The sequence below is a fragment of the Peromyscus californicus genome, unplaced genomic scaffold, assembly GCF_007827085.1.
Source record: "Peromyscus californicus insignis strain IS unplaced genomic scaffold, ASM782708v3 Scaffold_6__1_contigs__length_162567912, whole genome shotgun sequence".
NCBI classification, from domain to species: domain Eukaryota; kingdom Metazoa; phylum Chordata; class Mammalia; order Rodentia; family Cricetidae; genus Peromyscus; species Peromyscus californicus.
The window spans coordinates 149,381,734-149,396,565 of NW_026294584.1; the positions used below are offsets into that span (position 1 = coordinate 149,381,734).

Consider the following 14,832-nt stretch of genomic DNA (forward strand, 5'->3'; position numbering starts at 1 on the left):
GTCTGTGGAACACCAGGTACACACCAGTCACCCTCGGTCTTAGTTTATGTTCCTGTCGCTGTGGCGATAAAATTCTGTGGCAAAAGCAACTTAAGGGCGAAATGTTTTATTGTCGTGCATAGTTCAAGGTGTAGTCGATCGTAGCAGGCAGGAAGTCAAGACAGTGGGAATGGGAAGCGTTGGTCACACCACACCTACAACCGGAAGACACAAAGGGATGAAGGCTCGCTGCCGCTGCTCACCTCACCTCACAGTGGGCTCGGAAGTCTACCTCTCAGGTGATTTCCAGAATCCCACCACGTTGGCAGTTACCACTGACCATCAAACCACACAAGTTATGCATCTTCTGATTTGGTTTTCACCACCACCCTATGAGAGGCCCTAGTAACTCACTCTAAACTACTCAGTAAGTACAGTTGGGACTTAAGAATTTAGAACTGGGGCTGGAGGGATAGGTTAGTGCTTAAGAGCAAATATGGATCTTTCAGGAGACCTGAGTTTGGTTCCCAGCCCCCTCATTGGGTGGCTCACAACTGCCTGTAACTTCAGGGAATCCAAAGTCCTCTTCAGGCCTCCATGGGTACTTCACTCATGTGCACACACCTTCAAACACACATTGCATAAATAAAAATAAATCTTAAAAAAATAATTTAGAACTGTTTGGTTTTAAAAATGTGCACATATAGTATACTCTTTCAAGGCACTTCTACTATGCTTTTTTATGGATAGATTGTTTCTTGGCATAATTGAAAACAAATGCTATGTGAATAAATGCATTTATCACCTGCTTATAAATCCTCAACATAGAAACTCACATTGTCTTAGGGTTTCTATTGCATTAACAACACACCAGGACCATAAGCAAGTTGGGGAGGAAAGGGTTTATTCAGTTTACGTTTCTTCATTACTGTTCATCACTGAACAGGGCAGGGACTCAGAGTAGAAACCTGGAGACGGGAGCTGATGCAGAGATCATGGAGGGGTGCTGCTTACTGGCTTGCTTTCCCTGGCTTGTTCAGCCTGCTTTCTTATAGAACCCAGGACCACCAGCCCAGGGATGGCACCACCTACCATGGGCTGGGCCCTCCCCCATGGATCACTAATTGAGAAAATGCCTTACAGCTGGATCTCATGGAGGCATTTCCTCAACTGAGGCTCCTTCCTCTCCAATGACTCTAGCTTGTGTCAAGTTGACAGGCAAAACCAGCCAGTATACACATGATGGGAGAGGCACTTTGGGATCTCTTTAATGAACAATACACATTCATCTCAGTCAACTTCATCGCCACACAATTCAATTTTCTATTTCGAGGTTAAATCTCAGTTCACACTAGATCAACAGGGTAAATTATGTAACAGATACACATAGTTCAAAAGCCAATAAATATATAATATCTAAATAATACTTCTATGTTTTGCTGGGTGTGATACCCTAGTACACAAAAGGTATGAAGTGTGCTCCACATTCAGAGTCCTCTTTAAAGATGACCTCAGGCAAGTTGGTTTATCACACTGTCCTAACGCTCCAGCATGGCATTGGGTGCCTTTGCTCATTGTATATAGGCTGACGCTTAGTCATGACATCTGGGGTTCTTGTTAACTGAATTTTATGCTGTGCTGGGAATTGAATCTAAAGCCTCATTCATGATGGTAGGCAAGCATCTCTATCACACGTTATACCGTCAGCTCAACATCTGGGTTCTTAATACTGAGGAAGTATATACTTGGGAAAGGCCTTGGGTAGACCAGTCAAGGGAATCTCCCAGTTATTACCCAAAGATTTTCCTCTGTCAACTAACCATTCTGTGTCCGACTGGTTAATTCCAGGTGTTCGAGATCCGTTTATTTCCTTTGTAAGTAGTGTCAGCTTTTTCCAATTAGAACTTCCTTACCTACTGTACTGGGCTCTGACATGTCTCCTTGTCAGTTCTACCTGTGCTGTCCTGGTTCTTCTCCATACAAACAAGGCATTTCCTTCCCTCAGATCTGGCTGTGCAGCCTGGCAGCCCTCAGGACTCTCCCCATCCTAAGCTTCCACTTTCTAGGAATGCGAGGGCCAGCTGTTCACGCATTCTTCAGGGGACAGATGAAAAAACTTGCTTAAGTTCTTGACTTTTCCCTCTCCCTATCACCATATGCACAGCTGTCCCCAGGCACTTGCTGTGTCAATGACTCTAAAAACATGGAGTTCCCTTCGTCACAACTTGCCGTACAACCTGACAAACTGTCACAACAGAAGTTCCCTATGTGCTCGCCGTGGGGGCCCCAGCACAGCCAATCATGGGAAGCCTTACATCTTTCCCACAGGCTGAGGACTCCCACTGTCTGAACTTCTCCACCCATGCTTCAGCCATAAACTCAAAAACCTCACTTTTATATATGTTAAACTCGGTGGCACTGGTGTTCAGAATTCATTCACTGTTCTAGTTTGTAAAGTCATGTTTTGCTAGGCATGGTGGTGCACACCTTTAATCCCAGAATGTAGGAAGAAGTTCAGAAGTTCAAGGTCACTCTCAGCTGCGTAGCCAACTTGAGGCCAGCCTGGGCTACAGAACCTTTCTCAACCACGATCTCACAATCTGTTTCCTAAATAATTTAACTGATCTTGTCCAGTATTTTGGATATGCAGATTTTTTAAAAACAGCCTAAGAAAGGGAAAGAGGAAACAGAACTCCCTCTGAACACATATCCCACAAGGAGGAGTTAGTTCCTAGTTCCCTCTTATCCCTCTTTTTATGTATTTGAGCCATTAATGTGGACCTAACACATTTTGATGAGCACATCTCTAAAGCGTGGGTGCTTCTGAGGGAAGAAGAGGTGGGTGCTTCTTCCAGACTTTCCTTCCAGCTCCAAACAGGAAACGAGAACCAGAACTTTGCAGTGATCCTCAAAGATCTTCCAGATCTGACCCCATCCTTTTTTGTTGTTGTTCTTACTCCTTTTTTTTAATTAAGAGATTTTCTATTCATTTTACATACTAACCACAGATTCCCCCTCCTCCTGCCCCCCAGCATTCCCCCCCCACACCCCCCCCCCATTCCCACCCCCTCCAAGGCAAGGTCTCCCATGGGGAGTCAGCAGAGCCTGGTAGATTCAGTTGAGGCAGGTCCAGTCCCTCCTCCTTGCACCAAGGCTGCACAAAGTGTCCCACCATAGGCACTAGGCTCCAAAAAGCTGGCTCATGCACTAGGGACAGGTCTGGATACCCATGCCTGGGGGGCCCCTGCAAACAGTTCAAGCTAAACAACTGTCTCTCTTATCCAGAGGTCCTAGTCCAGTACCATGGGGGCTCCTCAGCTGTTGGTTCACAGTTCATGTGTTTCCACTAGTTTGGCTAGTTGTCTCTGTACTTTTTCTCAATATCTCTTGCTCATAGAATCCCTCCTCTCTCTCATGGATTGGACTCCTGGAGCTCTGCCTAGGACCTGGCCATGGATTTCTGCATCTGCTTCCTTCAGTCACTGGGTGAGGGTTCTATGATGACCCCATCCTTCTGGCTAAAGGCATATACTTCCTTAGGTGCTGGCCTGTAACCCCAGCATTTGGGAGGCTGGAGTGGGAGGATCTTGAATCCAAGACCAGCTTGGGCTACATCATGAGTTTCAGGGTATTTCGGGCCACCTAAGCAGAGAGTGTGCCAAAACAAAGCAAATTCCTTATCTGTCATTTTATATGTGTCCACTAAGAAAAGGCCTTATATTTAAGGTTTACATATTAAATTTGTTAGCTATATTTTAACTTACGAATAGCTACTGACTTGTATTTCTTTGAAACATAAAGCATGTTTACATCAGGAGCATTCACAAATGATTTGCTATTTCATGTAAAAGTGTCATTCCTATATACCTAAAATGTGGTTATATTCTTAATGCTTCGTAAAAGTAACCAAAATCAAATGTATTTTTTAAAACCAAGTCAAATATTTCAGCAACTCCTATTGACCTGTGAAGCTCATGGAAAGAGAGATTATGTGGGTTAATTTCCCCCCTTTGTAACATAATCAAGATCCAGCTGGCTACTGTCAGCCTCATGCTATGTTTAGAAAAAATCAAAGGGAAGATGCAAAACTGACCCCTAGAGATGCCTTCACATTTTATTTCCACATGAAAAATTGACAGAAACCATCAACGTGTCAACTGTTGTCATAGTAACGTAAGGGAAGTTCCTGTTGAATTAGGAACTGGAGACCTTCTAGCTTTCAGATCTGAGAAAACTCATTGGTTCTAACACATGGAACTATTCCTACCATGGCCAGAAGTTCACTCTCAGAGCAGAGGGCTTTAGTGGGGGCAAAACAAAGGAACAGACGACTTTCAACTTCCTGTTATTCCCAATCATAAAGTCACACCTACATTTTTAGGATATGAAAGACGGAGCGTTTTTCTATGCATAAAGTCATTAGAGCAAAATTAGGGTAAAGGAAAGAAAAGCGTTTTTTTTTTTTTTTTTTAATTTGGTACTACTGATGCCTTCATTAACTCACCCCACACAACTATATACAAACCCAAGTGGCTACCTGTGGGGATTGTTAGACCTGTGACATTTGTATTTCTAACGCTTCATTCATCTGTTTATTTACTTAGGTTTTGCTCCCAATAAATCATTTCCCAGACCGTGCTTATCAGGTCAGTGTTTTCCACTTCATCTGAGGGGGGTGGGGGTATCTTTATAACTACATTTTAGTGTTTTTATGGCTTCCTAAAAAACAACAACAACAAAACAAAGTGCAGCTGTCCAGGGCAGCTAGGAGCCCAGTTGGATGGTGGAAGTGAGATCGCTTCCCTCTGAGCCAGACCTCTCCTGAAATAAAGATTTCTCAGTTTCTCTGCTAGGAATTTTCCTTCATCTTATCACAACGCAACACCCACAGCAAAGAAGCTGTAACTGTGCAAGCCCCCGGGCTATCTCGTTAACCTGAAATCAACAGGTTTGCAGCAAGAAGCAAGCCCACAGTGGACTTCAGATCTTGCAAATTTCAGGCTCCACAGCAGGGAGCAGATAGATGTCCCCTACATCAGAAGGACGCCCTTAGCTCAGGACGCGCTGTCAAGCCTGGTGCTGGCGTTCACATCCCTCTCAGAGAACCCCCAAGTCGCCTTTGGCGAGGGACCCCGCAACCTGGAGGACAAACCCAGGGACTGAGCTCTCGGGGACTAGCACTCTGTCCGCAGGGAGCCACCTGGACACGTGTGTCACTCACCTGTTCACTCTCCAGGCCGGGTAGAGAGCCGCGGTCCTCTCCAAGTTGGCAATCCGCCCCGGAGACCGAGAAGCCCTCTCACGCTGACCCACGCAGGCTGCGAGAGGCGTTTGAGAGCCAGAGGGCGGCGATCGCGGGTGGGAGTTACCGCGGCTGCAAGTGTGGTGCCCGGGCGGGGGTCTCCTCCCTTGAGCTCGCACAGACTAGCTGCCGAGAGACTGCGGCAGGACGCGAGTTCCTGCCGGCCGCTGCGCTCCGCCGCCGGGATGCTGCAGTGAGGCGCTCGGGCGTCCCCTGCTGGACCAGCCTGCTAGCCGAGCGCCCCACAACCCAGCCTAGCTCAGCGCCAGGCCTGCAGGCTCCAGCTAAGTTCTTTCTTGATTAAAAAGCATCACTTACGCAGTGTTCTCTACGCCTTGCTTCAAAGGATCTTGTCAACACGCTTTGGGAATGTGTTCAGTTATTCTCATGATAGTCAAGAGGAAGCAGAGGATGAGAGAGAGGCGGGGGGGTGGGGGTGGGTGGAGGGGAGGGGGGCAGGCTGGTCCAAGGCTAGTAAATGACTGGGAGAAAATCCGGACCGGATCGGAAACAAATATACTTCAAAAGATATAAACACCAAATTCAACTGCAATTCATGTTTGTATATATGGTAAAAATCTCCAGCGCGCTCAGTTCTCTTGGCAAGACCAGCATTTATAAGATTTCCCTTGGCGTCCTGTCCTACCCAACTGTGTTCAAACCCCAACAAAGATAATTAATATTCATGCTATGCTAAGCTATGCAAGGCCTGCTTACATCCTTCATCTCCTTTGATATTCACCTCCCTTGAGGTAAGCAAGGCCATTGTAATTGCAGTCTTTGACAGGGGAAGGGGAACTCCAGAGAGGTAAAAGATTCCCAAAGACAGTGATATGCACGAACAAAGCAACAGGAAATGTCTATGCGGGTCTCTTTCCTCATTGCAAATCTGGGCTTTCTTACTAGAGTATCTGGTGGCTTACAGAAATCAAGGCAACAGGAGAAGGCCAAACCCGAAGGAAGGGAGGTCACTATGGAAGCAGGACTTGCCAGACAGGCTGGATAAAGACGGCTGTACCTCTGACAGTCACGGGATGTGTCCCCTTCAGTAGGCTGTCTTGATAAGTCATTGAGAAAGGTGAGCTTTACACACCTCATCCACCACGAATTTCCCGGTCACCCCAACATCCCCTGGACCCTTAAATCGGACACTCTCTTCCACATCTCACATCACCCTGCCAGCATTGTTTCTCAGTTTTCTGCTAAACCTCGAAATTCCAGAGGTGAGAGAAGTGGGGAATATACTGTGTGTGTGTGTGTGTGTGTGTGTATGTGTGTGTGTGTGTGTGTGTGTGTGTGTGTGTGTGTGTGTATGTGTGTACTCTCTTCCTATGTTGTAGGGCGTGCCACACAATGATCAAATAAATGCAACTTAGAAGACCACTTGAGACAAGATACATCTAAATTGCTTGTATCCTGATTTAGGATGAACTAACTAGTGTGGAATTGAAGGAATGGATCCCATATTTGAGACATAGAGATTTCAGCATCTCAGAATACAGACTACCTTAAAGCCTACAATGAGAAGATAATTATGTAGATAGTATAGAATTCTATAAAATTCAAATTGTGTGCTATTTTGTAGCATTAATATGATCAAGTTTCAATCTGCCTTCTTTTTTCATAATGTTTTGTAGAGCAGTATTGAGAGTATCTACAAATATATACTTTACATATAACATAAAATTTAGGTTACATATATATATATATATATATATATATATAAAATTTTACAGTGACTTAAGTTTGAGTTTGTATTTTACCACTCCTATCCAATGGATATTATTGAAGAAGACACAGGCCCACAAGCAGGGTTTCATGTGAACAATCCTTTATTATCTTGTCCCAGAAGCTGTTTCTCTCTATTCTCTTGGACAGTCCTTATAAAAGAGAGCTCATCACTCAATGTAGGAGTGCATTAGTGTGCACCCCTGCGACTTTTTAAAAACCTATATTAGCCTACAGAGAATCAGGTGGCATTCTTCAAGCAAAATTCTTGTTGCTCCTTCCCCCTCCTCATTCTCTCTCCCTCCTTTGTGCCCTCCAATCCCTTTCCACATTCACATCACAGGTGACCTTTTGTCCCTCCAACACCTCTCTGCTCCCTTTTCAGAATCTCCTCTCTAGCTCCCTGGTCTAGACCCCTCTCTACCCCTTAGTCACATTCCTATGAATGTAAGGCATTAGGACCCACATGTGAGAGACACACATGGTTTTCATCTTTCTGAGACTGAGCCAGCTCCCTTAACAGAATCCTTTCAATTCCATCCACTTTCCTGCAAGTTTCATAATTTCATTTTTCTTGACAGATGACTAAAATTCCATTGTGTGTGTACTTGTATTTTCGAGATCCATTCTCCTGTTAATGGGCATGTGGGCTGGCTCCATGTTCTTGTCCTTGTTACCGTGAATAGAACAGCAGTAGACATGGATGTGTAAATGTCACACCTGCAGTTCTGGACACACTGGACCAGGACAGATGAGCTAGCTGCACTGGAGCCGCACATCTACTGTACTGTACTGACCGTGTGTCCTCTGTTCTATGAAACGAATCTTTTATCAAAAGCCGCAAAAATGCACACTTTCCCTTAAGCCACCTGCCTCGTGGATCAGTTCCACGATGTCTGCCTCCTGGGCAGTCCCTCCCCTGGGGGCAGGCTTTGTCATCCATACTCCCTGGCTTCCAGACTTAAGTTAAACTTCTAACCTAATGAGAAGGTGAAAAGAAAAGAAAACCACACAGTATAATTCAAGCTGAAATTATACTCATTATAAATAATCAAAGCATGTGGAGAAATTCTAAGAAGTAGAAACTTGGCCCCAAGACCGTAGTATCCAGAAATGGCCACTGTTAACACGAGGGACAGTAGTGATGCTCGCCATCAGGCCAGGTACCATAGGACATGGTTTTATTGGAAGATTTGTTAAGTACCATCATACTGAAGATGACATTTCCATAAATCAAAATGAATGCAAAGAGAAGAGAACGTGAGACGTGTTACAAGCCTCCCCATCCTTACAGTTCCTGAGCAGTCAAAATTATCATGTGACCTGGCTCTGACTTCATGGTGCCTGTGCCGGTATCAGTTTTCTTCTGCGTCACGTGGTTTCTCCGATTTAAAGGAGGGGGAGACTAGCTTTCTTATGTGCTCTCACCTCTCCTAGCCTCCTCTCTGGTTTTGCTGGGGTGTTATTGACTCCTTGTCAAGATGCACATCATTTGCATTCCACTTACAGCTCTCACTCTCAAAGTCATTTAAATGGAGTTCTATATTTAAAGGAAGAAATTCATTTAGTAGCTCTATTATCGTGGTTTTTCTATTATTGGCTCTTTACTATGACTCATTAAGTGCTTCCCAGAAGGCCCTACAGCAAGCCTCTGTCTATCTCTCTGACAATGGCTGCCTCTTTTTGTTCGTATTTTCTTAGCTATTCTTGCTTCCAGTGATCCCACCATCATCTTTTCTTGTACAGTTGCGATGGCTACTCTTGGTTGTCAGTGTGACTACATCTGTAATTAACTAAAACCCAAACAGCTGGGTGCAGCTGTGAGGGATTTTTTCCTTCGTTAAAGCATTTGAAATAGGAAGACCCACTTTTAATCCAGATCTTTTAAGGTAGGATATTATGGAGAAATCTTTTTGTACACTGTGAAGATGTGTCACTCTGATTGGTTTAATAAAGAGCTGAATGGCCAATAGCTAGGCAGGATTTTGGGGGCAGAGGACACTGGTAAGAAAAAGCCAGAGACACCAGGAGACACAGAGCCAACAGGGTGGGCAGTATGGAGATGAGGTAATTTAGCCACAAGGCAGAAAGTAAATTAATAGAAATGGGTTAATTTAAGTTATAAGAGCTATAAGAAACAAGCCTAAGCTATTGCGGAGCTTTCACATTTATTAATAAGTCTCCATGTCATTATTGGGAAGCTGACGGTCCCAGTGAAATATCTGCCTACAGTGGGAAGATCTTTTATTCTGGGCCACACCTTCTACTGGCAGCCTAAATAAATGACGTGGAAGAAAGAAGCTTGCTCTCTTTGCCTGCTTGCTCTTGCTGGCAAGTTCATTTTTCCACTGGCATTAGAGACTACTTCTTTGGGATTCTGGTGTATACTGGAGACCAGCTGAGACATCCAGCCTCATGGAATGAACTATTGTATTCTTGGACCTTCTGTTGGTAGACAGTCATTGGTAGCTGGACCACAGCCTGTAAGCCATTCTAAAAATCTATATACATACAGATAAAAGTCTACATGCAGCCGGGCGGTGGTGGCGCACGTCTTTAATCCCAGCACTCGGGAGGCAGAGGCAAGTGGATCTCTGTGAGTTCGAGGCCAGCCTGGGCTACCAAGTGAGTCCCAGGAAAGGCGCAAAGCTACACAGAGAAACCCTGTCTCGAAAAACCAAAAAAAAAAAAAAAAGTCTACATGCATACATAAATATACACACATATGTAGATAGACATATACATGTGTATGCATATATGTGCATATATGTATCTATACATATATATTCATTCTGCTCCTATATAGAATCCTGAATGATACAATAATATATTTCACATTTATTATATGATTTATTCTTTTTATCAGAAATCATATTGACCCTGGGAATGTAGCTCATTTGGGAGAGTATTTGCCCTTTCTAAATACACTCACATTGGGAATTACGGCATCAATGTATGACATTTTTGGGCACACAAACATCCATCCACAACACATCCAGGAAAATTTACTGAGCACTAACAAAGCCCCAAAGACAAAACAGTAATGATGAGAAGCTAACATGACAGAAGCCGGTTGACAGGTGATCTGGAGCTAGAGTCTAAGTACAGCTTCAGGGTTGCTGGATTGTCTAGGGAAGGTAGAAACAATGGGAGAAAGAATGGACCAAAATCAGAAGAACCATAAGTAATGTTCTCACGTATGTGGCTATCTCAACAAAGAATTGTGTTGGTTTGAATGCGATGCTCCCCCATAGTCTCAGGAATTTGAGTACTTGATCCCCAGTTGGTGGTACTATTTGGAGAAGCTCATTAGGTATAGCCTTGTTGCAATAAATATGACATTGGGGCAGGCTTTGTATGTCTTTAGAGGGCTCTGTACTTGCTCTCTGCTTCCTGCTTGTGGTTGAAAACGTGAACTCTCAGCCTGCTGTTCCAGTGGTCATACAGGCTTGCTGCCGTGCCCCCCACCATGAAGGTGATGGACTCCTAGAGCTTTGGAACTGGACATTTGAATAAACCCTCCCTCCTACAAGTCACCTTAGTCATGGTGTCTTATCACAGCAGCAGCAGCAAAGGAACTGATACAGAATGGAAACAACACAAATGGCTAAGTGAAAACCTTATAAATATAATACCTCAAATTAACAGCATGTCTGGTGAGTTTAGCTGTGGAATATAGGATTAAAAGAAAGAATTAGTAAAATGAAATAAATACAATACTCATATATAAAATTACCAAATATTAAAATTTTTAAAAGAAGAAAGAATAAGTAAATTCAAAGATGTGATATTAGAAAACATCTGGAAGAAACAATAAAGGCAAATAATGAATGGAAAAACCTGAGCATCATAAGAAATGTGGACCGTGATGCTAGCGCCCAACACAAGCATTGTCATCCTACTCAGAGAAGAAGTGAGAAAAAGAGAAAAGGAGGCATCTCAGGAAATAATGGCTGAAAGGCATTTTTGCAAACGTTTTGCAAATCTGCTGAGAACTGGGAGTGCTCCAGTATAAGAAGCTCCATGAACACCAAACAGGCCGATAACAGAAGAACATCACTGAGACACAGCCTGACCAACTTGCAGAAATGAAAATGGAGAGAAAAGTATTCAAAGCAACCAGGGAAATATCTTAAAACTGATTAGAATGGATGATAAGATCTCTGCATAACTTGTGAAAGATGTAAGGGGACAGACAGAGTGACTTCATTAAAGTTCCATACCAGGATTGATTCTACATTGACGGAAATAAGTCATTTGCTCAAACACAATTTGGGAGAGTTCACTAATTATTTGCAGAACAATTTTTCTTTAAGTTTATGACTCCAAATAGAAGAAAAAGAATTAAGCCATAATTAGCCACTTCAATTAATGTCAATACATAGGTCAAAATAAATGAACATTAACCAGTTAAAGTCACGGCATTAAAATGTCTTATGGGTATGAGGTAACACCTGTAAGCAAAAACCTATGACATCAATAATTTACACCAAGTAATACTGATGTAAGTTTCTGAGATGTAGAAAGAATATTAATGTAAAATAGACATATAATTTAAGAATACACTTTGATTATTTCTAGGAAAATACTAGAAAATCCAAACATAAAATAGAAACACTAGGCTGGGGATGTAACTCAACCATAGAGTACCTGCCTATCATGCCTGTGGACGTGGTTCAGTCCCCAGCCCTGAAAAACAAAAGCAAATGGGGCAGATAAAACATTTCATTAATATAAAGCAAAGCAAGAAAAGAGGAATGAGGAACGGTGTAGATGTAACCAACTGTCTTATTAAATAAGAAACACAGAGCCGATTCAGAGAAGAAAGCCAAGAGGTCAGAGCTAAGAGCCTCACCCTTCCTGCTTCAGCGATCCTCTTCAGTCAAGAGAGCTCTCCGAAAGGGACCTACTTCCTGTGTGTATGTCTTTATATAGTCTAGCTGTTCTGCCTTCTCATTGGTTGTAAACCCAAACACGTGACTGCCTCATCACTGCCTGTATGTACAGCTCTCCAGGTCCTCTATGGTATTGAGATTAAAGGCGTGTGCCACCACCGCCACGCACTTGCTATGGCTCTAATAGCCCTGACCCCTGAGCAACTTTATTTATTAACATACAATTAAAATCACATTTCAGTACAAGTAAAATACCACCACAGAACGGGGCTGAAGAGATGGCTCAGAGGTTCAGAGCACCTTTTCCCAGCACCCATACGGCAGTTCACAACAGTCTGTAACTCCAGTTCTAGTGGATCCAACACCTGCTTCTGGCCTCTGAGGGGACAAGCACACATGTGGTCACAGACACACATTCAGGCAAAACCTCAATGCACATTCAATTTGAAAACTAATTAGTTAATTAATTAAAGGAGGAGTGAAGAAACAATGGGAGCAGCTTGGCAAAAACAACAAGATAGGCTTGTGCTCCCTTACCTCAGTAATTACAGTAAATGTAAATGTACCAAAAACTCCAAGTAAGAAATCAAACTTTTCCGACTGGGTTAGAATAGTGTAACTGTATGCTGTCCATAAGAAACACCTTGGATATAAAGACAGATTAACTGGAGGTGGAAATAAGAGGAAAGGTGTGCCAGATGAAAATCAAGCACAAGAAAGGAGCGAGTTTTTGAAACAATTTCACTCTACACTATGGTGTATGTGCTGTTACCTCCCCAAACTTGTGCTATTTTTAAAATATAGTATTTTCATGAATTATTTAAGAATTTCACATAATGTGTTTTGGTCATATTCACCCCCACTCCTCCCCTAATTCCTTCTGGATCTAGCCCCTGCTTCCCCATCTCCTCTCAACGTCATACCCTCTTATATTTTCAAATAACTCTCTGAGTCCAAATTTTGTTAACCACGGACTCCTAGGTGTGAGGTTATCAACATGGTTGAACTACCAGGTGCCACACCCTTTAAAAAAAACCTGTCTCTCCCCACCTCAGAAGCCATCAATTATCTGTAGCTCATCAGATTGTGGCGGAGCTTCAGGAGCACCCCTTCCAGATCCCATGCTAGAGTGCTGACCGGCTTGTTCTGGGGGCGTCTTGGAGTCTATGAGTGCGGCTGTCCTCCCATGTCCAGAGGACAGCTTACCTCTGGTCTTCCTCACCCTCTGGCTTTTAACAGTCTTCCCACACTCTTCCAAGATGGCGCCTGAGCCTTGGCAAGAAGGGGGTGTATATGTCTAATTTGTGACTGGACACACAACCTGGTGCCCTTGACCCTTATAGCCAAGACTTTTATATTTTAGCTGAGCTCCTCTCCCTTGACACTGTTCTCACCTTTGACAAGGCTGATATCTTCCTTGTTCTTTCTCTGTCCACAGCACAAGAATGCAGAAACCAATGTGTTTAGAGAAACACAACCTGTGGCCAATATTCTTTGTCTCTCTGGCTTAGACTCTCACTTGAAATCCTTCCCAGCCCTCATCACATGGTGGTCAGGACTGTCATAATCACAGTGATCTTTATTAGATTCCTACCATGGAATGAGAGAACAGGCTCCTCCCCAAAATGGTGTGTTCTCTCTTTCTCTAAGAATAAATACAAATTTAAAGTTAGAACATAAAAAGGAGTAGACAGCTCATGTTGTACGTGGCCACACAAGCAAGTTGCTGATGAGAAAACCTTTGAGCCATAACCTCTGAATCACATTTAGTACTCTAGGAGTCCATCTCGTTCTTCCAGACCACCAGAGATTAGATTTTCATGATAGAGTTACTGAGTTCTTATTGTTATGGATTGTGTTGGCTTTTAGCTGGGCAGTAGAACAGTTTTAAGTTGATGGGGGGTATGGACACAAATTCAACTTAGTAATCACTATGTTTATAAAAACACTTTAGCCTTGTTATGTATAACTTTGAGGAAATCTACTCACATGGAATTGTAAGTTTGATTGCGTGTTAATATGCTCAGATGGCATGAGTGATCTTTGTATGCTAAACTAGCAGTAAGTCTGAAATACAATCTCAACATTTTGACAGTTTGTGGTACCCCAACTAACACATGAAAAATAAATTGAGGCCAAGAACCCATGGTTGGGGAAGCGTACAGGCTCGAGGGAACCCTCTACTAATATTTTGGTAAATGAACATGGTATCAAACTGCCTCTAAGTTCCTATCTTTAGACCTATGAATGAGTACAGCCCCAGATACCATCCAGAGAACTTTCTTTGTGCAGCAGATGGTGATTAATGAGAAAAGTCCCAACTGATGAGAGTTCTGTGAGCAGAGTGCTCAGTCACAAATGGGACATCTCTATCACCCTCTGCCACAGGTTCAGGGACCATTTTGTAAGAGGGGGTGTGGAAAGATAAGAACCAGATGTTGGGGAAAACCAGAGGGAAATAGTGTCTTGTGGGTATGAGGGAACCACTGCGCTCATAAACTCAAGGCAACTGTGGTTGCCTACCCCAGATCAAGCCAGTCAGTACTCTAGTATGGAGTGGGAGGAGCTCATAAGGCTCCACCCTTGAGTGAGCCGCTATGGACTGGTAGGAGCATCCGTTTTCTTTAAGGCTGTGGTCTCTGGTAGGTTAGCCACACTCCAGTGAATGGCCACACACTTTGGACTATATGGACATCATTTAAAAACAAACAAACAAGAAGATACAAAGTTGGGAGTCGGTAGGGAGGCAGGGGTTGGATCTGGGAAAAGTTAGGGAGAGGAATGGGGGTGTGTGAATATGGTCAAATACAATGTATGGGATTCTCAAAGAATTAATAAAAATATTATATTAAAATAATCTAAAAAATCAACCTACCTGAAGGTCAATGTAAGCTTTTGTATTAAAAATATAAAATTAATGTGTGTATG

At 43.2% G+C, this 14,832-nt stretch overlaps 1 protein-coding gene across 2 annotated transcripts in view; it reads right to left on the reverse strand.

Moving 5' to 3' along the window:
- Rerg (RAS like estrogen regulated growth inhibitor) overlaps positions 1 to 5,586 on the reverse strand; it is a 106,182-nt gene extending 100,596 nt beyond the window's left edge. Inside the window, exon 1 of one of the 2 annotated variants that reach the window (XM_052720693.1) lies at positions 5,201 to 5,586. The gene's annotated coding sequence lies outside the window, so the exon portion shown is untranslated. The remainder of the gene's footprint in view (positions 1 to 5,200) is intronic. The other variant, XM_052720692.1, reaches the window with a different exon arrangement.
- Between the last annotated feature and the right edge of the window lie 9,246 nt (positions 5,587 to 14,832).